Here is a 27,865-nt window from a genome sequence, read left to right on the forward strand (position 1 = left end):
GATATTTCACAAAGAGGAATTATGCCAGAGTCTTGGAAGTATGCCAATATTGCAGTAATTCCAAAAACGGATCAAGATTTAACGCAAGTCAAGAACTACAGGCCAATCTCACTCTTAAATAATGATTATAAACTTTTTGCTGCCATTTTGGCAAGGAGAATGAAGGTTGTATTAAGACTTTTATTCATGAAGATCAGGCAGGCTTTTTGCCAAAATGGCAATTAAGAGATAATAGGAGAACAGTTATGAATATATTGGAGTATTACGAAAAACACAATGATAAACAGATAGCTATGATCTTTCTCGATGCAGAGAAAGCTTTTGATAATGTCTCCTGACAGTTAATGTGGAGGCTACTGGATGTAATGGGACATAAGAACATAAGAACAGCCCTACTGGATCAGGCCCAAGGCCCATCTAGTCCAGCATTCTGTTTCACACAGTGGCCCACCAGATGCCGCTGGAAGCCACAGACAGGAGTTGAGGGCGTGCCCTCTCTCCTGCCATTACTCCCCTGCAACTGGTACTCAGAGGCACCCTGCCTTTGAGGCTGGAGGTGGCCCACAGCCCTCTGACTAGTAGCCATTGATAGACCTCTCCTCCATGAAGTCATCCAAACCCCTCTTAAAGCCATCCAGATTGTTGGCTGTCACTACATCCTGTGGCAGAGAGTTCCACAAGTGGATCACACGTTGTGTGAAAAAGTACTTCCGTTTGCTGGTCCTAGACCTCCTGGCAATCAATTTCATGGAGTGACCCCTGGTTCTAGTGTTGTGTGAGAGGGAAAAGAATATCTCTCTCTCCACTTTCTCCATCCCATGCATGATTTTATAGACCTTTATCATGTCTCCCCGCAGTCGTCTTTTTTCTAAACTAAAAAGCCCCAGGTCTTGCAGTCTTGCCTCATAAGAAAGGTGCTCTAGGCCCCTGATCATCTTGGTTGCCCTCTTCTGTACCTTCTCCAGTTCAACAATGTCCTTTTTAAGATGTGGTGACCAGAATTGTGCTCAGTACTCCAAGTGTGGTCGCACCATAGTTTTGTATAAGGGCATTATAATGTTAGCCGTTTTATTTTCAATCCCCTTTCTAATGATCCCTAGCATGGAATTTTCCTTTTTCACAGCTGCCGCACATTGAGTCGACACTTTCAACGAGCTGTCCACCACAACCCCAAGATCCCTCTCCTGGTCCATCGCCGACAGCTCAGATCCCATCAGCATATACTTGAAGTTGGGGTTTTTCGTTCCAATGTGCATCACTTTACACTTGCTAACATTGAACCGCATTTGCCATTTTGTCGCCCACTCCCCCAGTTTGGAGAGATCCTTTTGGAGCTGCTCACAATCCATTTTGGATTTCACTACCCGGAAGAGTTTGGTATCATCTGCAAATTTGGCCACATTGCTGCTTACCCCTGCTTCTAGATCATTTATGATCATTTATACCAACGTCTCATCCATGCATTGAAACCCCTCAGCTCTGCCTGTCTCACTGTACTTGCGCGTGGAACAGGTAGCATTTCTGAGAATGCTACCTTGGGGGTCCTGGACTTCAAAATGCTACCTATCAGCCTAAATTTGGCTTCCAGGACCTCCCGACTGCATTTCCCCACATCGTTGGTGCTGACGTGCACCACGACAGCTGTCTCCTCCCCAGCACTGCCTAGGAGCCTGTCTAGACGCTGTGTAATGTCCGCAACCTTCGCACCAGGCAGGCAAGTCACGTGCGGTCAACACGCAGGTCACAAACCCATCTCTTTATCTCCCTAATGATCGAATCACCAACTACAAGGAGGCCCCCACCCCCCAGAGAAGTATCCCCTGTGCGAGAGGATATGGGCTAATCATCCACGGGAGGGGTCCCTTCTAAGGGAGCATTTCCCTCTTCCTCAGACCGATGTCCTCCTCGCCCAAGACCTTTATTCTCCCTGACAGCAGAGGAGCTACCAGCCCTGGAGTAGGATGCCTCTATCACATCCCTGAAGGTCTCATCCACATGCCTCTCTGTCTCCCTGAGCTTCTCCAGATCCGCCACCTTGGTCTCGAGGGTATGGATTTGTTCCCTGAGAGCCAGGAGCTCCTTGCACCGAGCACACACCCATGACTTCTGCCCATGGGGCAAATAGTCGTACATGTGGCACTCTGTGCAATACACTGGGAAGTGCCCCTTCCCCTGCTGACCTTCTATCTTAATACTGTTTTAGTTGGCTGTTTACAGTATTTAGGGAGCTTATTGTCCGTTAATTAGATAGTTTATTAGGATAGGTCTCAGCTGTAATGGTCAGCTATTTAATTGTCCAAACAGCCTTTCCCAAGAATATGAGGGATACGAGGGAGGGATATATACTTACGTTCTCTTCTCCATCAGGCTCCTTGTGCTCCTTGTGATCACGGGGGCTTGTTCCAGGCTTCCCCGCACACTTCCCGCTAAACTCCTGCAAAGCTCCTACGTCCTGTTTGCTATCTCTGTTCGCTATGCTCTGTTCGCTATGCTCTCGGGCCTACACCTCATATGTAGAGTAGCCTTCCAACTGTCACACAGGATGTGAGTCAAAGGAAAGGAATGGAATGTGGGGCCCCTCCCAGCCCTAGCTGACTCCACCCCCACTACTAAGTAAACACTGCCTTTAGGTAACCCTAAGAACTCCTAGCCCTGTGATATCTTAACCCTAACAAGTAGCACACACAGAGATAGAGAGACTAAGACCTACCCCTTAGAGAGAAACAGCCCCTGCAAAACTCCCCTCTTAGTTTGTTTGAAGTGGAAAAGGCTAGATGTTTAGAAGGGCTTGCTCAGCTTCTCAGCTTCTCAGCTGTGTCAGGAGTTGGTAATAATTTTATTAGGGCTATTAAGACAATATATTCGGAGCAATACGCTAAAATTATTATAAATGGGGAACTATCAGATAATTGTAAAATACAAAAAGGAACTAGACAAGGCTGTCCACTCTCCCCATTACTTTTTATATTAGTACTGGAAGTGCTTTGTAGAAATATTAGAGAAGATGATCAAATACAAGGCCCGAAAGTTGGGTAACAGGAGTATAAACTTAGAGCCTTTGTGGATGATGTAGTGTTTTTTCTAGAAAATCCATTAGAGAAGATCGGAAGACTCTTGGAAAAAATACAACAATTTGGCCAACTGGCCGGGTTTTATATAAATAAGACTAAAACGAAGGTGTTGACAAGAAATATGGACCAGAAATCTAGTGATAGATTTTTTGAAATAAGTGAACTGAAAGTGGAGAAGAAAATTAAATATTTGGGCGTCTGGTTGACAAACAAAAACTCTTTGTTGTTTTAAAATAATTATATCAGAATATGGAATATAGTAAAAACTGACTTGCAAAGATGGACTAGAATGAACTTATCTTTAATGGGAAGAATTTCAGTTGTGAAGATTAATGTTTTACCTAAAATGCTGTTTCTTTTTCAGACTATTCCTATAATTAACACCTTAACTTGCTTCAAGCAATGGCAAAAGGACATAACCAAATTTGTTTGGCAAGGGAAAAGACCAAGAATTAAATTTAAAAATTTAACAGATGCTAAAGAAAGAGGTGGTCTTACCCTGCCAGATTTAAGGTTGTATTTTGATGCTGTTTGTTTGACGTGGTTAAAAGAATGGATAACATTAAGAAATCCCAGAATACTTGATCTGGAAGGATTCGATAGAAGGTTTGGATGGCATTCATATCTGTGGTATGATAAAAGTAAAGTGCATAAAGATTTTCTTAATCACTATGTAAGAAGGAGCCTAATGATAGTGTGGGTAAAATATAAAAAATGGTTGGAATCTAAAACTCCATTATGGCTATCCCCGATTGAAGCTTTAGCACGTAAGGAGATAAATATGCAACCTGAATGGGGTACCTATAGGGATTTGTTATGTTTCCAAGAAAAGGGCTGTAAATTAAAAAAACCTAATCAAAGTACAAAATTTGGTTAGTAACTGGTTTCAGTACCATCAGTTAAATGAAATCTATAAGAAGGATCTTAAAGTTGGATTTGAGGATCAAATGTCGAGATTTGAGAAGGAGCTGTGTGAAAATGATGAAAAATTAGTTTCTAAGATGTATAAGCTGTTGCTTTTGGAGGAGACAAGAGATGAAGTGATTAAAACGACTATGATAAAATGGGCTCAAGATGTGGGTCATAATATAGATATGGCAGCTTGGGAAAAATTATGGAAAATGGATTTAAAGTTCACTGCATGTTATACTTTAAAAGAAAATTATTATAAGATGATGTACAGGTGGTATTTGATACCCAAAAAATTAGCATTAATGTAAAAAAATGCTCCAAACAAATGTTGGAAATGTGGACATTGTGAAGGAACTTTTTTTCATATGTGGTGGTATTGCGGATAGGCAAAGGCCTTTTGGGATATGATATATAATGAGTTGAAGAAATTTTTTTAAATGACATTTCCTAAGAGGCCATAATCCTTCCTGCTGGGAATAACGCAAGGAGAGTTTTCCTGAAGAAACTTAACATTTTTTATGTATGCAACCACGGCGGCCAGAATAGTATATGCACAGAAATGGAAGGACAAGGAAATGCCCTCAAAAGAAGATTGGTTGATAAAAATTTTGGAATATGCTGAGATGGCAAAACTTACAGTACTGATAAGGGATGAAAACTTGGAATGTTTTAAAGAAGATTGGAAACCATTCTTACTATACTTAAAGAACTATTTTTCTAATATCGATTTTTCAGCAGGGTTTGAAATTTAGTAATAATAGCAGTTTGGAAGGAATTTTGTATTGCAAGTTATTAGATGGATCAAGTAATGAATTTTTTCTGAAGGATGTTTTGTATATCCCTGACTTCCCAAGCTCCTTTCTTTCAGTATCCAAGATAGAGAAACAAGCCTGTGAACTGTATATTAGAAATGGACAATGTGTTGTTACCCAGAATGGAGAAGTTTGCCTTGTAGGCTCTGAATGCAAAGGCCTGTACAGCGTGCAGGAGCAACCTGTATCAAAGACAGACAGAGAAGGACTAGCCTGGTCCAAACCTGAAGCATGCCAGCCCAATGAAGTGAACCTTGCTCAGTCATGCTCACATGAAAAATGCTTGCAACTGTGGCATAGACGCTTGGGACACAGGAGCTATGAGTCAATCCAGAACATGAAGGAAAGGGGATTAGCTGATGGCATTGATTTTGTACCATGTGACTTTGTGACTAACTGTGTTTGTTGTCTTGAGTCCAAAGCAGTTAACAAGCCATTTCCTAAGCAGAGTGAAAGGAATACCAGAAGGTAATCAGAAATATTTCTTAACAATCACTGATGATTATACACAATATTCAGTTGCCTTTCTACTAAAGGAGAAATCACAGATGCTCGGGAAACTCCAGGACTACGTGGCCATGGCAAGCAAGAAATTTGAGTGGAAGCCAGAGATCCTGTGCACAGACAATGGAGGAGAGTATATGTCCAGCGCCACACAGCAGTTCCTGAGAGAACATGGAATCATGCATCAAACCATGGTCACTTACAATCCATCACAAAATGGAGTCTCAGAAAGGAAAAATAGAAGCCTCCTGGATATGGTAAGATGCATGCTTGCTGATGCACACTTCCCACAGAAAAAGTAAATAAGGAGGCCAAGACAGGCCTGATTCAGCAGGGCTGTTCTTATGTTCTTAAAGCTACGGGTAAATACTTTGTTATAGCAGAGGTTATTAGCAGTAATCTGATGTGGTTGACGCCTGTCTTAACCACCTTATTTACTTTTATAGATCATTTTGTAAAGATTCCAAAAGATTGGGGTATTGCTTTTGTAATTCCCATTTTTAAAAATGGGGAAATGGATTCACTAGGCAATTATCGGCCCAATAATCTTTTAAGTGTTATAAGTAAGCTTTATGCAAAACACTCAAATGGGAAACCTTTGGACTGGCTTGAGTCAGAAAAGGTTCTGGCAGAGGAACAAGCCCATTTCACACAGTGGCCCACCAAATGCTGCTAGAAGCATACAGGCAGGAGTTGAGAGCATGCCCTCTCTCCTGCTGTTACTCCCCTGCAACTGGTACTCAGAGGCATCCTGCCTCTGAGGCTGGAGGTGGCCTATAGCCCTCCCACAAGTAGCGCTGATAGAACTCTCCTCCATGAGGTATTCCAAATCCCTCTTAAAGCCATCCAGCTTGTTGGCTGTCACCACATCTTGTAGCAGATAATTCCACAAGCTGATTACGCATTGTGTGAAAAATTTGCTGCTCATAAATTTCCTGGCAATAAATTTCATTGGATAACCCCTGGTTCTAGTGTTACATGAGAGGGAAAAGAATTTCTCTCTATCCACTTTGTCCACACCATGCATGATTTTATATACCTCTATCATGTCTCTCCGCAGTCGTCTTTTTTCTAAACTAAATAGCCCCAGCTGTTGTAGTCTTGCCTCTTAAGAAAGGTTCTCTAGGCCCCTGATCATCCTGGTTGCCCTCTTCTGCACCTTTTCCAGTTCGACAATGTCCTATTTTAGATGTACTGACCAGAATTGTACACAGTACTCCAGGTATGGCCACACCATAGTTATGTATAAGGGCATTATAATATTATCAGTTGTATTTTCAATCCCTTTCCTAATGATCCCTAGCATGGAATTGGCCTTTTTCACAGCTGCTGCACACTGCGTCGACACCTTCAATGAGCTGTCCACCATGACCCCAGGATCCATTTCCTGGTCAGTCTCTGACAGCTAAGATCCCATCAGCATTGAAGCGCATTTGCCACTTTATCACCCACTCCTCCAGTTAGGAGAGATCCTTTTGGAGCTCCTCACAATCCACTTTGGATTTCACTATCCGAAAGAGTTTGGTATCATCTGCAAATGTGGCCACCTCACTGCTTACCCCTACTTCTAGATCATTTATGAATAATATGAGAGCCAGCGTGGTGGAGTGGTTAGTGTGCTGGACTAAGACCGGGGAGACCCGAGTTCAAATCCCCATTAAGCCATAAAACTAGCTGGGTGACTCTGGGCCAGTCACTTCTCTCTCAGCCTAACCTACTTCACAGGGTTGTTGTGAAAGAGAAACTCAAGTATGTAGTACACCGCTCTGGGCTCCTTGGAGGAAAAGCGGGATATAAATGTAAAAATTAATAATAATAATAATAATAATAATAATAATAATAATAATAATAATAAATTAAAAAGCACTGGTCCCAGTACAGATCCCTGGGGGACCCCACTTCTTACTTCCCTCCATTGCGAAAATTCTCCATTTATCCTTACCCTCTGTTTCCTGTCCTTCAACCAGTTAGCAGTCCACACATGTACTTGTCCCCTTATCCCATGATTGATAAGTTTTCTCAAGAGTCTTTGATGAGGAACTTTGTCAAAAGCTTTTTGGAAGTCTAGGTATACTGTGTCAACTGGATCACCTTGATCCACACACTTGTTGACACTCTCAAAGAACTCCAAAAGGTTGGTGAGGCAAGATTTACCTTTGCAGAAGCCATGCTGGTTCTCTCCCAGCAAGGCCGGTTCTTCTATGTGCTTTACAATTGTATCCTTGAGGATGCTTTCCATCAATTTGCCTGGAACCGGCCTGTTCTAAGCTAAACGGCCTGTAATTTCCCGGATTGCCCCTGGTTCCCTTTTTGAAAACCGATGTTACATGTGCTACTTTCCAGTCCTCTGGTACAGAGCCTGATTGCAGGGATAAGTTATATATTTTGGCAAGGAGGTCGGCAATTTCACATTTGAGTTCTTTGAGGACTCTTGGATGGATGCTATCCGGCCCTGGTGATTTGTTAGCTTTCAGTTTTTCCAGGCAGTTTAGAACATCATCTCTTGTCACTTCTATCTGACTCAGTTGTTTAGCCTCCATCCCCAAAAAGCCTGGTTCAGGAACAGGTATATGCTCAGTATCCTCTGCCATGATGACGGATGCAAAGAACTCATTTAGTTTCTCTGCTACCTCCATATCCTCCTTAATAATCCCTTTCACTCCCTCATTGTCTAACGGTCCCACTGCCTCCCTGGCAGGTTTCCTGCATCTGATGTATTTAAAGAAGTTGTTGTTATTCCCTTTGATGCTTTTAGCTAAATGTTCCTCAAACTCTCTTTTCACCCCCCTTATTGTCACCTTGCATTTCTTTTGCCAAAGTTTGTGTTCCTTTCTGTTCTCTTCATTTGGACAGGCCTTCCAATTTTGGAAGGAAATCTTCTTCCCTTTTATGGCTTATTTGACGTTACCTGTTAGCCATGCTAGCATCCTCCTAGACTTAGTGGTACCTTTCCTCCTTTTGGGTATACAATCTAACTGGGCTTCTAGTATTGTGGTTTTGAGTAAATTCCATGCCTTCTGGAGCAAAGTGACTTTTCCCTTTCAGCTTTCTTTTCACCATACTCCTCATTTTGGAGCTTTGCTGGGTTTAAGTTGCTTAACAAGGGCTTCAATTTCCGAGCAGGTAACTGGAGCCCAATAAGTAAACAAATCAATGTTGAGGTTCAAATCGAAGTTAGATGGCCCTTCTTGTGCATAGCAAATACGGAAATAATCTTCCCACACACCTGCAGGAATAAGGGAAGAGGAGCTAGAGGGAGAATTAGTCAAATTAATTACCAAAACAGAGTTGAATTCTGCAATTAGGAGGCCAAAATCAGTTGTTGCCAGGAGTTTTTAATAGCCCCTGACTTCTTTTTGCTTAATAGCTGCTTATATTGTCTTTTCATTGGTAGCAAATCCTGAAGATGGATCTTCAACATATAATTTAAAATATTTTATCAGATTTCTTTTTACCTCACAACAGTCAGAATCAAACCAAGAATATGAGGCAGAATTCTTGTCTCTGGCTATACAAGATTCCTTAATAGAGAGCACCAACTGAAGTAACTGAATTAATTCATTAGATAGATAGATACTTTATTTACGGCCAATGGCCAAAACAACAACAACAACACAAACAATAAATTCTAGCATTCATCATTATCTCAGTCATTAACTTTAGCATCAATCAATGAACTACAAATTCTAATTGCAATGTAACAAAATTTTGCTACAACATGAGAGATGTGCAAAGTACATTATCTTCAAGTAAAAATTTCACCAGAAAATCATCTGATTGATGTTGAAACCTAGAAAGAAGTGGCAGAATCAAATGACATCTAATGTTACTGTAGAATCTACAGCGTAATAAAATGTGAACGATTGATTCAGGTTCACCCGAACCACAAGGGCACAAGCGAGCCTCGCGGGGTAGATGTTGAAATCTCCCCATTAATACAGCTGAAGGAAAAGCATTAAAGCATGCTCTTGAAAAAGCCCAGCGGAACTTTCTGACAGTTATGATAGACAAATATGAAGCCAGGGGAAAACCCACCCTGGCCTTAAACTGACTGTAAAATGCTGGCAGACAAGCCAACTGGTTCTGAAACTCCATATCATTTAGACATTGACGAACTAATTTTTTTGCATTCACTAGGTCAGTTTCTAATAAAAATTCAGGATCTAGGCCAATACTGGAAAGTTTATCCGTAATTGTTACCAGCCAAATTATTACCAGCCAACCATTATAATTTTCAATAATACGGAGATCAGAGCCACCAGCAGAAAAAATGATTCAAATACTACTGGCTGGCTTTGAGGATAAAACCCCAGCAACTAGGTCTTGCTGTTTAGAGGACCATTTAACACACATTGGGCACAACTCATCCTCCATGGCTGGAACAGGGCAGGGGATTCTAAAAATTCTAAAACAATGAATCAGTAGATTTCAGTGCAAGTGTTACTTGAAAATAACATTTTCCCATTATGATCCAACAACAACTGAAATCTATGAGGTACACTTTGGAATATGTGGTGATTACAAAAAGTCACAGAAAGTTGCGTGTCTTTCATTCTTTGCTAATTTGTACTAAGAGAGCTTTTATTAAACAGATGCTTACACAATACACAAAGGTTTACCAACCAAAACCATTTAGTTGTATTGACCGAAATGAAAAACCATAGCACCCAACAAGCCAGTACTTAATGTGAGTAAGCCTATACAGAAATTAAACATAGAAAAACTTGAGGCTGCATCTGTATCAAGAATATTTCCGTTTTGAAAATCCTTTCATAATGATCATGAAATGGTCCATAGTAGGGAGAAGTAATTTGGTTTAGGATAGAGGCATGAGTCATAAAGCTTCCAAGTTGATACAACTTGAAAAGTGCAGTGATTTTCTATATAAAGAACAGAGCATGTCCAAAAATAGAAGTAACACTTAAAAGAATCCTGCTTCTGGAGGAACTGCAAATTCCAAACACCAAAAACACAAAGGTTGGAATGTCAGGTCATCTCTGCAGAGAATATAGTGTGAAAGCCCATTTAATCTGGAATGTAAATCTAGGCATTTCCAACCAAGACCTAAGAGATTCAAAATCTATTTTCCCATTTTAGCTATTTTGACAATCTTCACTCGTTACTATATTCATCATTTTCTTGCTAAGATAATTTGTGCTGTGGTGACAGAAACAAACTGGCCCCTGAGATGCAGGGATTTCAGTTTCTTTTGCTACATTTAAATGTAGTTTATAAACCAAATAGTTGAGCAGGCACTTCATATTATATAAGCTTTGTGATCTGAATTGTATAAATTCACAGTTCTAATTATGTAAATAGCTGTGGCAGCCATTAACAACTTTTAGAACACTGCCACAGCATTAATTTATAAATAAATATGGACACATTATTATACCTAGTAACATCCATTTAGTCCTACTGAAGTCATTCCCCATGATTCAAAAAGGACCATCTGTGAGCAGAAGCAAGTTCTCATTCATAGATTTCTTCTAGGAAAAGTGTAGAAGGCTGCCGGGGGAAAGTGAATTCTCCTAAAGTGGTGCTCTTGTGATCACCAGATTATCTATGCTGTGACTTCTTATAGGGCTGATCTCCTGAGCTTGGGGGATACGAAGTGGGAAAGGTAGGAAAGGGTCAAGTGAACTACTTCCCCTCCCCTCCCATCCCAAGAGGAGATCAGGGTTGCTAATCTTGTTTACAGTGGTGAAAGGACTAAGTAACTCACAGCCATCCGAAAGCCAGCATTTGGGTAGCAGGACTGAGATATTAGACATGGGAGAGTTGGTCTTCCTCCTGAATTTCTATGGTACAAGCCCTGGCATTGGTTGCCAAGTAGCTGAGAAATTGTGAGGGCTTCTGTAATGAGAAAGGAGAAAGTTTTCCTAATGATCTATTATTTATTTGACTTTAACACATTATAAATGGATTAAAGTTTTTGTTCATGGTCAAGGACATAAATAAATAATAATTCTAATCCAGACTAATCTGAAAAATCAGATGGAAACCTGCTATGATTTAAGGTAGATTTCAGGCTAAAATATTAAACAATTGAAGATCAAGGCTTAAGTACACAGCATTCAGTGCAAACTGGTGTTGATTTTAAATGGCCTGATTCTATGAATTTGAAGGTGAACCAGACTGGCCTCGAAAAGAGGCAGCTAGTCTGCATTCGAACCAGATTGAGCCCGGTTCAAATAGAACTGGTTCAGACTGGTTCAAAGGTTCGAGTGGCATGGCAGCTGCCATTTTCTGCTTCCATTGACAAAAATCCATTGAAAAAAATCTCACCTTCGCTATTGGTTTTCTGCCACTGTCTTCTGATTGGCTAGTGATCTCCTTTCTCCTGGTTTGCTTGTTGTCATTCAAATCAGAATGTTGTCAAGACAACTCTGCTCCCATTGGCTGTGGGGGAGGGACGAGGGAGTGGGTAGCAAAAAGGAGGGAGTTTCAAAGTGTATTTAAAGGCAGGCAGTGCCTGCCTGGCTTCACTCTTCCTTTGGATTTCTGGAGGAAGAACTGCCTGCCTTCCAGGCCTGCCTTTCTGGACCATCTGCTGCTGTTGCTGCCTTTGCTGGACCTGTGTTGGGCCTGCCTTTTTAGTGGACATGCGTTTTTGCTTGGCCTGCTTTGGAGTGGACCTGCCTTTTGGCTGGGCCTAAGAGACAGATGCTTATCTGTCTCTTTATTTTTTCTTTTTCTTTTGCAGTATCAACTGCTTTAGTTTTCCTTAGTTTATCTTTTTGTTCTTTTGGGGGGTGGGAGGATGGCCTATCTGCTGGTCCTCATCTGCCCACCCCCGGCTGTTGAGTGCCAGTCTATGCTCAGCCTGGTTGCCTGGAACCCCTGGCTAGACTTCAGCTGAAGACACCGAAAGAAGATGTTGGATTGGTGAGTGCCCCCCCCCCACAAACCCCCTTGCTTTGGTTAGGTTAGATTTCTTTCTTTTAAATAGGGCCTAGTTTGGGGGAAGGGACTTGGAGGGATTCAGGTTGGGAGGTACAGTAGGACTGGGTTAGGAGGGTACTAGGTATAAGTAGCTTAGGCCACAGTAATCCCCTTTCCCCCACTTTCCTTGGATGTAGTTACCCCATTGTTGCTTGCTGCCCTCCTAAAAGGCCTCCCCTGCAATAAAACTTGCTTCTTTATTTGGGTTTTTTCTAGCTTGAGTGTGTGCAGTTCCCAGCAGGAACCAGCATCCCCAGTAGTTCCACCACCAGGACTGACAGCAGCATGGTGTGGGACCACATTGAGCTCCCGCAAGGTGACCCTACACATGCTGTCTGCAACCACTGCAAGGCACATGTCAGCAGGGGCAAGTGTGCTAAGTGTCTAGGGAAGTTGGCAATGCTGAGGCACGTGCAGTGGCATCATCCGGTGGTCTTTGCTCCTGCTGACAGTGCTAGGCTGCCTGGTGTGCCCTCGACTAATGGTGGCAAGACATGTGCCCCAGCTCTCAAGCAAGGAACATTGCCAGTTGCATAGTGGGTGCAGTTGGCGGGCAAGCAGTCTGGTCGCTCAAAGGCACATCTCATCACCCAGACCATTGGAGAGATGGTGGCTCTGGACAACTAGCCATTCCAGATGGTGGAGTACACCAGCTTCTGCCAACTGCTCCAGCTGCTTGCCCCCAGCTACGAGATTCCCTCATGCACCACAGTAGTGGTGGCGGTGCTCGCCCCCCAAGTACCATGCATGCAGGGAGCTTGTGTCAGGGCTGCTGGAGTCAGCAGGGCCCAACACCAGCCTGCACTTCATTACAGATCTGTGGACCAGCTGTAGTGGGATGCAGACTGCTTTCCTGTACCTCACGGCACACTGGTGGGGGCCAGAGAGAGGGGGGACCTCATCTGCTGGTGGTGGGGTGGCCGACCCTCCCATGCAGCAAAGCCCAGGTGGGCTGTTCTGCATATGGAGCCAGTAGACAACACAGCAGATGAGCTGTTGGTGATCACTAAATGCCTGGTGGAGGAATGGCTGTCCAGGCAGCCAAACCTTTGCCAAGGCTTCATGGTCACCGACAATGGTGCCAATATGTTGAGGGTAGCCTGGCCATGGCATTTTGTGTCTGGCATGGAGGTGTGACTTGGAAGGGTGCGACCTGTCTAGTACAGACTGGGAGCTCATTTCCCAGGTTGTCTCGACACTTGAGCTTTTCTTTCTTGCAGCAAAAAGCTTGTGTGCTGAGGCAACACAACTGAGCCAAGTTTTGCCCACTTCTCTTCTCCTGGAGAAGATGATGGGTGAGCTCCAGAACTCACTGACCACTCAGGAAGGAAAAGCTGTGGAAGGTTGGCTGAGGACTAGAGTGCTGGATTGGCTCAGCAACAGCAAATTGAAAAAATTGATAAGATTATGTGCCAGGGATTTGTATAATATCAGAGCAATTCTAATAATGGTGCTTACAAAAGTGCCAACAAACATTTTATTTGCTCTCTCTTTTGGACACACACACACACACACACACACACACAAACACACACTTCCATATATCAACCACTTCATTTATCAACATTATTTTTGCTGAATGATTGTGGGGAATAGTTCATGCATGAAAGTGATGGTATAGTCAGTGGAGAGAGAAGTAGCTCATTCCACACACTCCTTAACCACCAGCGAATTTCAGCTGCTGCTGACTCAACCAGCTTCTTCCTAGAAGGCATCTTAAATGGCTGAGACATCATAAAACTGATAATTAGATTTCAAGATGCATTCAGAATGTTTGCATTAATATTACAATAAGCCATGCATAAAACATGAAAAGGTAGTTGGGATGGGAGTAGTTGTTTGCTTTCATCTGAATGGTAGCTGCTCATTCAGCTACTTTACCCTGCTTACTTTCTGAACTTTTGGAAAAAGCAGTACAAGCGCACTGTGTTCTGTACTTTCTTACACACCCAAGAAAACAGTCCAGGTTACAGTTTGTTCCATATTGTGCTTTTAGAGCAATTAAAGTACACATTGTCCCTTACTTCTTGGGGATAGGAAGGCAAGACTCTAATCCTAAACATTAAAGATATCAACATATTATGAAGAATCCATCTCTGTGATGTTCAGTGATGCTAGCTGCTTAGTACAGTTATAATATTGTCCCTCTGTCTTTGAGGAATCAGGAATTCCTTAGCAATCCCAGTTGGATGTTCATAGACATAAAGTGCACTGTGTTGCCTGTTTGGTGCTATATTCTGATGCCAAAAAATAAAGTACTCATTTGAGTTCTATTGAGCAATAATGGTTTGTTTTTAAATCTCCTGGAAAATCCACGGCCAAATCATCTCCGATGTCTTGCCTTGTGAACTTTCATCATTTTGGGACAGCCTGTTCTTTATCTAATCAAGAAAACTGCAAATGAAGAAATTCATTATATTTATCATGCCTTGTTATTTCCCAAAGATCCAAGTGGGGGAAAAACGTCCACCTCAGCAAGTGACACAAACATTGTGTGGCTTGTAAATTGGTGTTTAAACTGAATTGGATAATACCATCCTGCACAAAGATGGTGGTTTGTAACAAATCCCATCTAGGGAGGCTAGTGAGGTAACCACCTCTCTGCACCTTCTAACTGTATGTGAGATTATTCCCTAGGAGCATCTGTCTTGCTTCGTAATTCACTGGTTCTATGTACTAACTATTTTTATATTTAATTAAACAGATAGTCCTGTTCTCCCATTTCCTGGGACTTTTCTCAGAATTAAAGAATTCTCAGCATGTCAAGAACATAAATGCTATTGCTTTCTTTTTTCTTTATTTAAAAAAAGGATGACACCACTTGATCTTCGTTGCCCTGCTATAGTTATTCTAAGTCTCAGAATACACGACTCACTTGCAATTTCATCCTTTCGAAGAGTGGTTCCATAAATCTTTATAAAGATTTTACTCCCCCTTCACTGAAATCTTTGTCCCCACCACTAAAAGCTGATATGATGCCTGATCAATACCCAGAGTATGGAGAAGAGGTAGGGTGACTTTAATGAAATCTACAAGCTTCACCTCTTAGAAGCCCAGAGTTTTAGCCCAATCATGCCATGCCAGTAGCCTTCTAAAACAGTAGTTGAGGTGAGGGGCAGGAATTGCATATGATAAGGGCCAGGCTCCTTTGGTTCCTTTGTGATTCAAGTGCTGCCCTGACTAAAACTTCTGGGGCATTTTCAGGAACATAGGAACATAGCAAACTGCCTTATATGGAGTCAGACCATTGGCCATCTATTGTCTAGACTAACTGGCAGCCACTCTCCAAGGTTTCAGGCAAGAATCTCTCCACGCCCTACCTGAAGATGCCATGGATTGAATCTGGGACCTTCTGCATACAAGCAGATGCTCTACAACTAAGCTATGGGCCCATCCCCTAATGGAAGTATCTTATAGCAGACAGTGCTCAAATGTAGTCACCCATCCAAATGCAAACCAAGGCAAACCCTGCTTAGCAAGGGGGCAATTCGTACTTGCTACCACAAGACTGGCTCTTCAGCCCCATCAAGTCAATGTCTCCAGCCAGATATTGTGACTCACCTGGGGCTTTATGCATCTCCTTCCCCGCCCTCCTTTTTTTTTTTTTTTTTTTTGGTACTGCCTGGGAACAAAAATAGGCAGTTGTCAAGCACTTGGCAGGCCACAACCATAGCTACCTGTTGACTGTGTTCAGCTTGGCTGTCCAGAAGTTTGGCCTGGTGAATTCATCCTTCTGGTCCCATTTGCTTGTTTCTGAAGCTATCCTTCACAAATTACTCAAGAGTGAATGATTTCGAGAAACATAAATCTGCTGCTATAATCGGAAGCCACACACCTGAAGAGTCAACATTAGAGTTTTCTCAATAGGGGAGCTGCTGGGAAATTCATTCTGAATCAGAGTTAACATTCCAGAAAGCCCAACCTTTCTAGTTACTAAATGGCCTTTGTTTGGCTGCCAAATTTGGCTGCCTTGTGCTTCTTTGCAGCCCTTTGGGGAAAAAGAACAGACATAACTAGAAACCTTTGGCAAGGCATAACTAATGCATGTATTTGAGAGCTGAGAAATATTAGGACATTGCGGGGGAAATTAAAAGATAGACAAAACATTTAAGTCTTACTGGTAGACAAAAGAAACTTGAGTGGGTGGTAGTATCTTGGTGTTATGAATGGTGTTTTAATTACAATTATTGTTATTTTTTAGACCGACATGGTACGCATGTCACTAACAGAGTTGTAAGGCTCCGTTGTGGGGCTGTAGTGAAGATAGCCCCAACACTTTTAAAAACCAGTGGCTGTACAACCAGCATGATGAACACATTTATCCCCCTTGCCACTAATGGGGATGTGATAATACTGCCTGTGCAGTCACCAGTTTTTTAAAGCATCTGGGCTATCTTTTGGCTTCACTGCAGCCCCACAATGGAGCTCTGTGATTCTGTTAGTGTGTGCATCATGTCAGCCATTGTTTTTCCAGCAAGTCACAATGAGGTTAGGATGTCACAATGAGGAATTCAAAACAAGCTTGATGATGAAACAAAAACAGATGAGCAACCAGAGACTGACAAACTCTAGTGTATGTTGCAGTCAGCATATCTCCAGTTTATCATAGAATAAATCCAGAATGGGGTTCCAGTGCTGCTAATGTTGTGGAAATGACCTGATTAAGATGTAATGGCAAACCACAGCATTACAAGCATGAGCTGCACCAAGCCTCAGAATCACACACTCCCCCTTCTCTTCTATTCTCCTTCACAAAATTAAAACCTCCAGCTTTGTCCAAATCTGGGGAACTATGGTTTGTAAAAACCATAGTTGGTTTACAAACCAGGGTATCATATTGCAACAGAGGGCCAGTTCGCACAATTGGAAGCATCTCCAGTAAATGTTAAATTCCAGATTAGTGTGGCGTGTGCTCTTGATTTCTAGTTGTGTGAACCTGTAAACTTTCAGCTGTGTTGGGTTGGCTTAGATCAGTAATCAAAGATTTGAAATCTGGCTATCAATCCTGGACAAATGTCAGGTTGGCATGGTGCTTATCTGAAATTGCTGAAAATGTCTAGGTTCACATGCCTGGAAACTGGGAGCATGCACCAGCCTAACAATCTGGCATTTAACATTTACTGGAAAGCCTTCTGATCATGTGAACCAGCCCAGTATAAGAAACTGTAGTCTGTTACAAACTGCCTCTAGAAGATTTAACTATCCTCTCTTCACAAGTAAAAAGGTGAGACAAAGATGGAGGTCATGCAAGCCCATAGCTCATACACATAATGACAGCCCATGGTTTGTCATTACAACTGAACCAGCCCTAAGTCCTATTGAAACTAATTAGCTAAACTAGTTAACTATTGACTAGTTAATAGTTAACTAAACTAGTTAACTATTGAAACTAGTTAGCTGCAACTGACTTAAACTCCTTTGTTTACAATGGGACTCGTCACAACTAAATGAAAAGGTAAAGGTGTGCCGTTGAGTGGGTGTTGACTCCCATAGTCTGGGAAACATACCAGAGGGGATTCGAACCAGCAACCCCTTGCTCCCTAGGCAAGTTACTTCCCCACTGCGCCATTAGATGGCTGGATCCAAAACCAGGGCCTAGGATTATAACTTTGTGGTTCACATTTATGCCCATTCATACATTTGTTCTTGGATAAAGATTTTGAACAAATCTATTCATTTTCTTTATTCATTATAATCTATACTAGCTGGGCCAGACGCAGAGCATCTGCGCCTCTGGCCGACCCACCCACTGCCGCTGCCTTTTTCTCCTCCCTCCCCCACTTTTTGGCTGGCCAGCCGGCTTGCTTCCCCCCCGCCTGCTTCTGGGGGCCCCCATGCTTTCTGGCTGGTGGGCCAGCCAACCAGCCTGCTTCTTCTCCCTCCCTTCTCTGCCTCCCGGCTTTTTCTGGTGCTTTCCCTGGTGCTTTTCCTCCTGCTCCTGCCAGCTGGGCCGGGCTACCGCCACCTCCTCCTCCCACTGGCCAGCCTGGACCAGCCCACCACTGCCTCCTGCTCCTGCCACCACCTCCTGCTCCCACCGGCAGGGCTGGCCCACCACCGCCTCCTGCTCCCACTGACCAAACCAGGCCGCCACCTCCTCCTGCTCCCACCAGCTGGGCTGGACCGGCCCGCCACTGCCTCCTGCTCCTGCCGGCTGGGCTGGGCCGGCCCACCACCACCTCCTGCTCCTGCCAACCGGGCCGGCCCACTGCCATTGCTTCCTCCTCCTCCCGCTGGTCGGCATCACTATTTTCTCCCCCTTTGCTATCCTATCTGGCAGCTGCTTACAAACTCTTGCGAGAGCTACCACACATGGGATTAGCAACAGGTACTGTAGGTTTAAGAGAATTAACAGTCCACTTAACAGTCCATACCAGACTCTTGAATCTGAACTTATACCAGAGTCCTGATTTGTAAACACTCTCAGCATATAATTACTTAGCTCAAAGTGTAAACTGTTGGCACTATTATATTTGAGGTGAACTCAGTTTTTAGATGTGCTAATTAACCTGTGATGGCTTGTTCACATATGCAAGTGATCACTTAATGCTACAGGCAATGAATGATGAACATCCGTGTGTGGTCCAACTTAGAGACTGTGACTTACATACAGCGCACAGACCTGCTGACTCAAGAGCAGGGCACAAACACTGATTATGTTTGTCTGAAAACCACACTGACACTCCTGGAGAACCTCCATGGTTCCTAAGGATAGCATCAGTGCTTAACAATGCCTCTCCCCTTATTCCTAATAGGAGAGGCATTGCTGAGTGCCAGCGCTATTCTTATCAACTAGGGGTGTGCACAAAACTGGTATGCCCAGTTCAGTTTGAGTCCAAACTGGACTCAAATGGGACTGGGCATGTTTGGTTTTGGGCACACCCAAACACCTCCAAACAACCCCCTTCGAAGGTTCTCCCTTTAAAAAGAAGAGGCTTTAAAAACTGATACTTACTGCCTTTGGGGTGCTGCCATGGCTGCGGGGGGGGGAGGTTCCTCTGGAGTTCCCCCTCCCTCTGCCAGCCTCCCCCAGTGTCCTTACAGCCTGGTTTGAGTGGTTTTTGGCCCGTTCCAGGCCTCTATGTAGTTGAGACAACCATCGGCTCGAGATCCAGCTGAAAAGGGGCAGGTTCAGTTCAAGGCCAGCTCAACATCAAACCCTCGAACTCGGATCTACATCGAGCCAGTTCGAATTGGAACCTGTTTGCATACTCCTATTAGGAACCATGGAGGTCCTCCCACAGTGTGCATGTGTTTTTCACACAGACAGAACCAGTGCAGGTGCCCCACTCTTGAAACAGCAGGTCCTTGCGCTGTAGGTAAGTCCATATTTCCTAAAACTGATATGCTAAGAGGCCTGCTCAACTTCGGCCCTCTGCAGATGCTGGCCTACAACTCCCATAATCCCTGGCTATTGGCCACTGTGGTTGGGGATTATAGTAATTGTACTTGGGGATGATGTGAGTTGTAGTTCAGCAACATCTGGAGTGCTACAGGTTGAGACCCGCTCTACTCAGAATCACTTTGGAATACACTGGGGAGCAGCAGGGCCAAAAGGAAGATTGGAGAGAATATGAAAGCAGATACTAAAACAGGTAATTGGTTTCTTCAGCAGCATAAGGAAGGAGATGGCCTTGAAATGAATATGTAAAGAGCAACAGTGTGTAGCAATCTGTGTGTGCGTGTGTGTTCTAAATATTTCACTTTCCTTTGCAAAGGAAATGTAGTCAGGATGTCAGCCAATGCATTTTATACCTTGAACTTGATCAGAACAATGTTGCAAGGTTTTATGTTTTGATCAAGTTCAAGGTTTCAACCATTTAATTTATTTATTTCATATCTATGTAAACCACTTTGGGAACTTTTGTTGAAAAGTGGTATATAACTGTTCATCGTATACCTAAGAATACATATTTGTATTCGTATTCATAAGTTTTAATGGACCTTTAGTAAAAGGGTGTCACATCCATTTAGAGTGATGAATTACGAATTGTAACTGCATTATGTCTTTCACAAAAATGTGATTTTAACTGCCATTAATTTGCTTATTGCTGCCTTTAAAAAAAATCTAACTTTTAAGGATTTGAACCTGAGCAAAGTAGCAGCAATACTTTATATGTTTAAATAACAACTGGATGCAAAAGAAAGAAAACAAAAGTTTAGCATACCACAATAACATTTACAGCAGATTTTAAGAAGGCCCTTAATGCTCATTTTAAGAGCATTACCAGAAGAGTCTGTCAAGGAGCATCAGCAAACAAGAAGGGATGCTAAACCCCATCTAATCCCTCATTAATGTATGTTGCTGGGTTATTGGTAATCTGAATCTTTATGGTTGGCAGCCACCAGGAAATCAAATACAGAGAGGGGAGGATGGGAAGAGTCACCGGAACTTTTAACATCTAGCAGGTTACTTTGAATTTGACTCCAACCAGTCAATAACATTTGGGTTATTTCTTTTTAGTAATTCAATGGTTCTTTGACAACATGTGTTTCTAGGCAACAAACACTCCCACTGCGACACAAGAACTAGCTGAGTAAATATATATTTCAGAGGATATGTGTCCAAGGCAGATTCTTACAATATCATTCATTCATGCTGGAGAATTATTGGTAGGGAGTGTGGTAGGATCTTCTCAGTTGTGTAGAAGTTTATAGACTTCTATCATGACTGCCCACAGTCGTCTTTTTTCTAAACTAAATAGCCCCAGCTGTTGTAGCCTTGCCTCATAAGAAAGGTGCTCTAGGCCCCTGATCATCTTGGTTGCCCTCTTCTGCACCTTTCCCAGTTCTACAATGTCCTTTTTTTAGATGTGGTGACCAGAATTGTACGCAGTGCTTCAGGTGTGGCCACACCATAGTTTTGTAGAAGGGCATTATAATATTATCAGTTGTATTTTCAGTCCTCTTCCTAATGATCCCTACCATGCATATACAAAATTAGCATGTAGAGGAAAGAGTCCACCCTAGCCTTTTCCCTGACATGCTGTTTTTCTAGATGCATGGAATATTTTCATACAGGAGCATTTCAAACATGAAAGTCCCTCTGCACTTGAAATGGCAAAATGTAGAATCACCTTTGCCACTCGTTTCTGCAGTTTGGCCCTTAGAATGCTGGTTTGCTGTCAAATCAACACCAAAGTGGCTGTTCAGCTGCACAGTTGGTTTGCAGACACCATTATGTGGATTTAACAGGATTGATCAGGAGCAAGGAAAGGAATGGATAGGATGGGTGGATGTGATGGAATATTTGGGGAGATGAGGTACAGAGAAGTAAATCTCCCTCTCATTGGCTCAATTAAGAATTGGCTCCCACAAACTGAGCTATTTGCCAAATAATCAGAAAATAGCTTGGAAGGCAATGGTAAACCACTCCTGTATTCTACCAAGAAAACCACATAGCTCTGTGGCCACCAGGAGTCGACACCAACTTGACGGCACAACCTTTCCTTTTCCTTTTTTAAAAATATAGTATAGTTTGCATTTTAGGGTTCACATTCCCATTGGCATCATCAGCAGTGTAATGGAGCCTAAATGCCTTCCCCCACTCCTGTGAGCCTCCAAACTCCCTCATGAACTACTAAACCTCCCACCATGAGTCTTCTCTGTGGTGCTCCATTCCTTCCTAGTGCCTGGGGCACTAAAATGACAGCATCTAAGGTGCCAGGGATCCTGGGATGTGATATTTTCTATGGTGCCTGAGAATTCAGTAGGGGCATTAGGAAATCTGGAAGATCCCAGGGCTCCTTGTACCTAGAATGCTTTCATGCTCATTGGTACCCAAGGTGCTAAGAGACTGGAACACATAGGGCAGGTTTGCATGACTGCCAGAAAGCTGATGGGAACCACAGGTACCAGATGAACATGCACTGTCGGCACAAACCAGAAGTTGCATACATTTCATGTTGTCTGAACTCAGCAATGTGGGGTTGCCCTTGTTGGCTTCCCTCCCACCACCTGTCATCTGTAATCCACACTTGAAGTTGGGCAGAGGATGTCAAGTAGCAGAGGAAACATGGCACTGGCAACCCAACACTGATGGGTTCAGACAACATGAAATGCACACAACTTCCAGATCGTGCTGGAAGCACACACTCAACAGGAACCTCCAGTTCCGGACAACTTACTTTCCAGCAGTCATGCAAACCCACCCATAGTTTCCAGGTGCCCAACATCGATATTGAATAATTAGATACCCTGGAATTGTCCTAGGTCTCCTAGCTTGGTTTACTTTCCAAGCTGTAGAATGTTTCAGTGACACAGTGCTCAATATGTAAAGCATTATGAGCTTGAAAAGTATGTGTTCTTAACCAGGTAATATTAAATATGACAAATCACTACTTGTAACTTCAAGATCTGTAGCAGTTCTTAGTCAAATTGTGGCTCTAGTATTCAGATTGTTGAATTCTGCAAATAAGTAATGTTAGCTGTGACTCGCTGTGTGTGCGTGCATAAGATTTGTAGGGAATATGTTGTGTGGGTTGGAAATATTAATGTGTGATGTCTGTGAAGACAGGTGTGGGAGGGTGTGAATGTTAACATTTTCTCAGGCACTTCTATGCCAGAATTTTTCTGTCATTGTACATCTTTGTGACTATATTTATGACAAAGGGATGTATGCTGATTCTTGGCAACTGGGTGAGTTTCTTATCTGTGTTAATAAAATGGGTGCTTGAACAAAGCAGCTGCAAGTTAGCCATGTTCTTTGCAGAACTTCTAATAGAATGCAATGAATGCACCACTGAGATCTTAAAGGCCAAGTTGAAGACAGATCATCCTGGAGATAATTTATCTATGTGGTCACTAAGAATCAACACCGACTTGACGGCACTTAATCAATCAATCAATCAATCAATCAATCGATGAAATGCAAATTCATGGAGGATAGGTCTACCCATGGCTATTGGCCATGACAACCTAACAGAATGGTCTTCACTATTTTTCAAGCAGAGGGCACTTTAGCGAAAAAAAATTCAGTGTGCTAGTCATTTCCCACCTCACTGACCTAAACATAGTGCTGGGGGCAGGCACGGGGTGTCTTTAAAAGAAACAGAGCCCTGTCCCTTGTCAGTTTATTTTGTTGGGCTTCTGTTTGTAAATTGTACTGGTCTGTGACTGTAATAAAGGATTGATTGGCTGATTGATTGATTGAGCCCTGTCGTGCTTCAACACCATCTTGGAAAGCGTGCACAGAGTGCTAGGAAGTGCTGTCCTTCCCAGTGCTTTCCCCATTGAGTTCTGTGGAGAAAGCACTGGAAAATTACCAGCTCTCCGTATGTGCTTTCCAAGATTGTGCTGGGGCTTGAGAGGGCTCCATTTTCCTTAAAGGAACCTACATGTACTGGGCAGGGCACAGCACCGTACAGTGGGAACGGTTGACTCTGTATGGTGCCAAAGAGACTGTGCAGAGTGGTGTATTTCAGCCAAAGCTTTGCACAGGCCTAACAAACAATTAGGGAGCCACACTTAGGGTTAATCAGAGCTGCTACTGGCTCTCGGGCCTTGCAAAGAAGTAAACTGGCCTAACGCAACCTCTGTATTCAGAGGCAGGATTCAGTACCTTTAAAGAGCAGGTGCTGGGAGAAGCAATAGGGAATGGATCGACTCTCTCCATCATGCTCTGCTTGTTAGCTTCCCAGGGTAGGGATGTGCATGAACCAGTTCGGCACCTCCTTAGGGAAGCGCCGAACCCGCTCAGGCACCCACAGCCGACTGTTTCAGTGGGGCAGGGAGCAATTCCCTTAAAAAGCAGGTAAACAGATCCTTACCTGCTCCTGCGCCACCCCACTGCTTTTCCAGGCGTGGCACTTGCTCTACAAAAGGCTGTACATGGCTGCAGCACTGCTCCCTGCAGCCTGCATGCTGACACCATGCATAGGCTTCAGGGAGCAGCACTGCAGCCACACCAGCCTTTGTAGAGTGAACACTGTGCCTGGAAAAGTAGTGGGGTGGTGCAGCCACAGGTAAGGACCTGCTCACCTGCTTTTTAAGGGAACTACTCCTTGCCCCACCTGTGGCTGCCCAAGCCCATTCAGGTTCATCCCTGCCCCAGGAGCATGTGATTGGTCACTTGAGGGGAGAGAAAATACAGAATCAGATGATCTGATCCAAGAGAGGCAGTTCTTATGCTATACATATTAATGAAAAACAGAATCCAGAATTTATTTGACATAACATCCAGATGGCCTTGAGGCTATCAGTAATAGTTGGAAACCCAGAAAAATGTCTACATGTACAAATATGAACATGTATTGTTTTCTGACAATTGGGATACATGTGGTAGACAGTACAGATACAAATCATGAAGGCCACCAGGAAACCTGCAGTGGCAGTATAGTGCAACAAGTTACTTGGAAAAGACTTTTGGCCAGGGTTAGATTTGAGATGGAGATTGCAAAGGCATTTACAGATTCAATTTATAGCACCTTTTGAATTATAAGAAAGAAACAGGGAGGAAAAATTCACTGGGCAGGTTTTAAATAAAGTTAGTTGTGACTAAGTCCCACTGAAATTAATAGAACTCAAGCTAGTCGTGACCAAGTTGTCTCATTCATTTCAATGGTGCTTAGTCATGACTAACTTAGTCTGGATTCTACCCACTGGATGTAAAAGGCATCTGGTTCGTGTGCTTTTGAAAAGAAGCATTCTCTAGAAATATCTCCAGTCTCTTTTTAAAAACTTTTGGGGGTGAAAATTCAACCATTGTATATAGCCTATCTAGCCATTTGCTTTGCTAAACTTGAACTTGTTGCATCTTATCAGGGACTCCCTTAAGCAATTTAGCTGGCATTCTTTATTCCTCGGTGATATATGTAAAGTTTATTATACCCTCACCCTTCCTCCTTTCCTCTCTCCTTTCACCATCTCCAAGGAAGAGCTGCTTTCAGGGAACTTGGAAAAGAATACTGTATGCCCCAGTCCAGCAATGGAGATCTGTGCATACAGTGGATGTGGATGAGCATTGTGTGGATGGGTTGGCTTGATGTAGACAGGGATGTGCGTTCCCATTTGGTACAATGATCACATGCCACAAAGCATGATTAGAACATGATTAGGGCAGGAGTCGCAAGTAGGGCATCGGCTTTGCTTCCAGAAGGTCACAGGTTCAAACTGTTGGAGATGGACTTCCAGTGCACCGATCTTTTGCACCAACTATCCTAATGACCACTAGGGGCATTGGGGGTAGTGAGTAAGGGTCTCCCTAACTGTTCTACCTGTCTCTACTCTATGACTCCTGATCTGACCCTACAGGTATTTCCTGTGCTGAGTCAGGATCCCTTCCTTTCCTCTTAGAGAGCAGATGGAAACATCTCTCTCTCTCTCCCTACCTATTCATTATGTAGTTCTATAGATTAGGGTTAGGTCTTTCCTATTCAAAGTGTACTTCGCCAATAAATGCTTAGTATTTATTTAGATCTACAAGAATCTCCATGTGTCTTCTATAATTAGCCGCAACAAAGAAACTTTGCAACTACTCTAACTGGAGTAGGTAGCTTCTTTAGTGCTCTGCTAATTAACTGGGGGATAAAAATCACAACCCCCAACACAAACCTGACAACTCCAGGTAGGGCTGCGAAATGCCACAGCCGGAAACCCTGGAGAGCTGTTGCCAGAACCTAAGGGGTATACTCGTGGGTCAAATGGGCCGTAACCCAGAATTTGGCTTTTAAAAAGCCAAATCTGGCAGCAAAGCGGCCAGTACAGACAATACTAACCTAGATAGACTAACGGTCTGACTCAGTAGAAGACATGCTCTCGTGTATGTAGCACTGGATTTGGAGAAACCATCTGAGAAAATCCACTGGTGGTTCTTCTTGGGTGAAGTCCTTTTTCGAATGTCACTCAGGAGAAATGTTGGTTTCAACCCTAGACCTCATTTGATACAAATACATTTAGCTCCTTGATCCCATGATGCCAACATTTTGCAAAAACGTAATCCAGAATGCTATATTAGTTATCCCATCTAGTGTCTAATTTCCAAAACAGATGGTGTTGAGGCTCAAACATTCCTTGATGTCATTCTCTTTCTTTTAAAGTCCTGGTTATGGCCAGTCAGTTGAAAGAAATATACTTTGCACCTGCTTAGAGATACTCCTGTTATCTGAGATTGGACTTTAGTATTGAAAGATGCCAGGGATTGGTCCTGTTAAACCTTGGCTTAAATTGAATTCTACTCTTAAAGCACACATTTCACCCAGTGTGCCACATATTCAACAAGGAGCCACATCCATTCCCAGCACTCTGATGTGTGTACTTGTATGACATTATAATACAATAAGAAATATAATCTGTAAGGAGGCCCTTTTTATTCTTCCATGGACACCTGGTATCTGTTCAGATTTGGCGTGGTACCATTTTGATGGTTTTATGTGGACTTTGCCAATTTCTCACAAAAGGAAGTTATCTCTTTCCAGTTATCCCTCCTTATGTGTAATACTCATTACTCTGTTTTAACAACAGAAGCTTTGTTTTAATTTGAGGGTTGTTGTTTTTTTCATTCCAAGTCCTGCAGCAGCTAATTATGCCTGTGGTCACTGATAAGGAGCAGTAAATTGTTTCAGCCCTTAGCGTCTGATAGGTACATTCCAGCCCCCATTGCCTGGCTCTGAGTTCTAGACATTATTGTTCACAGATGGGAGCTGTCAGACTCTGTCAGCCTTCTATACATGCAGAGTGAGTCGCATCCGCATTCCTAGAATTTATGGTGGCACAGGCTTCACCTTCTAAGGTCCTCCAATCAATTACATGTCACATCACTTCAGTCTCACCCTACCCTGAAATACTTTCACCCACTTATGGGCCTTCCAGTTAGAGGGGGAAAGCCCCTGAGTTATTACAATGTAAATATTTTAAGAGGATGTGGGTGGGCCAGGAGGACTATTGTGGCTTAAAACTGTCTCATTAATACATTAAATTGATAGGGGAGAGCTAATGGAATATTTGGGGGAGGTTAAAGTTTATTTAACTTTAGGGCACAGGAAAGTAGATGTATATGTGTTGACGTAGTGCTTAAGCCTTTGGCTAGCAATACCTAATGAGACTACTATGTGTTCAACACAGATCTTAAACAGACATTCTCAGGGCAGAACTACACGTGATGATCCATATCTTCAAACATGGGGGAAGAGAGAATCATGTGATTTCTCACCAAGACCTGGCAAGTGGGAGAAAGAAATCAGCCTGATTTTTTTTGGGGGGGGGTTAATATCCTGGGAGGCTAACTCCTGGGGAAAGCTGGAGTTCAGCAGCCTTTGCCCACCCACTGCTGTGCTGTTGGAAATCACCCCACAGTTTTATTGCTGTTTAGTGGTGACCCTGCATTACATGGGCGTGCCAAAATGTATAGTTCAGTCCTTAGAGTTAAGAATGGCCAAGTATTTTAAAATCTGGGCCTAATGATATAACAAGTAAAGCATTTTCTTTAAAAAATTTCACCATTATTGCACTTGATATTCCATCCAATACATAATACATCATGTACAGTCTAAGCTTCAGGACATTGATCTTATACCATATTCTCCTGCTTTGTCCAACTTCCTGCCTTGCATATTAATGCAGCCTTTAGACTCAAATTCACTCCTTTCAAAGAAGCCTCCAAAACATGCAGCCCACCAAGCTAGA

The 27,865-nt window shown here is 42.9% G+C and overlaps 1 long non-coding RNA gene across 2 annotated transcripts in view; it reads right to left on the reverse strand.

Annotated features, from left to right (window-relative positions):
- Nucleotides 1-8,856: 8,856 nt before the first annotated feature.
- LOC128325890 (uncharacterized) overlaps nt 8,857-27,865 on the reverse strand; it is a 32,066-nt gene continuing 13,057 nt past the window's right edge. For both annotated transcript variants that reach the window (XR_008307715.1, XR_008307714.1), the window contains exons 5-6: nt 15,922-16,079; nt 8,857-14,638 (exon numbers count right to left, since the gene is read on the reverse strand). This is a non-coding gene — a long non-coding RNA (uncharacterized LOC128325890). The remainder of the gene's footprint in view (nt 14,639-15,921; nt 16,080-27,865) is intronic.

The sequence above is a fragment of the Hemicordylus capensis genome, chromosome 5, assembly GCF_027244095.1.
Source record: "Hemicordylus capensis ecotype Gifberg chromosome 5, rHemCap1.1.pri, whole genome shotgun sequence".
NCBI classification, from domain to species: Eukaryota; Metazoa; Chordata; class Lepidosauria; order Squamata; family Cordylidae; genus Hemicordylus; species Hemicordylus capensis.